Here is a 411-nt window from a genome sequence, read left to right as displayed (position 1 = left end):
GCTCCCGCCAGGTGGGTGGGCGCTGACGTCAGAGAGACGCCTTCTCCTTAACCAATCGGAAGGAAACAGCGCCCAGGGCGGGAGGGGAGGGGACAAGGGCCTGGGTCGAACTCTCATTGGTTAAACCCCTGGGAGGAGGCGGGGATAAAGCTGCAACATTTCCAATCAGATGGAGAACCGGGAGTCAGTTTGAGCTTGACGGACGTGGCGTGTATCCGGTAGTTTCCAAAGCAGGGGGCGCTCTGTCTTGATGGACGAGATGAGGACCCAACGGAATTAGAGCGGGGAAATTCATGGGCGGGCCCAGCCCCTCACAGGCCTCCCGCAGGCCCAGGGGCCTGCGACAAGCGGCGAGGCGGGGCCGTCTCTTGGCCCTCCGATGGGCAGCGCAGTTGACCAGTGACAGCGCGG

This window comes from Egretta garzetta, unplaced genomic scaffold (genome assembly GCF_000687185.1).
Source record: "Egretta garzetta isolate BGI_Z169 unplaced genomic scaffold, ASM68718v1 scaffold190, whole genome shotgun sequence".
NCBI lineage: Eukaryota > Metazoa > Chordata > Aves > Pelecaniformes > Ardeidae > Egretta > Egretta garzetta.
Note: the sequence above shows the minus strand (reverse complement) of the source record.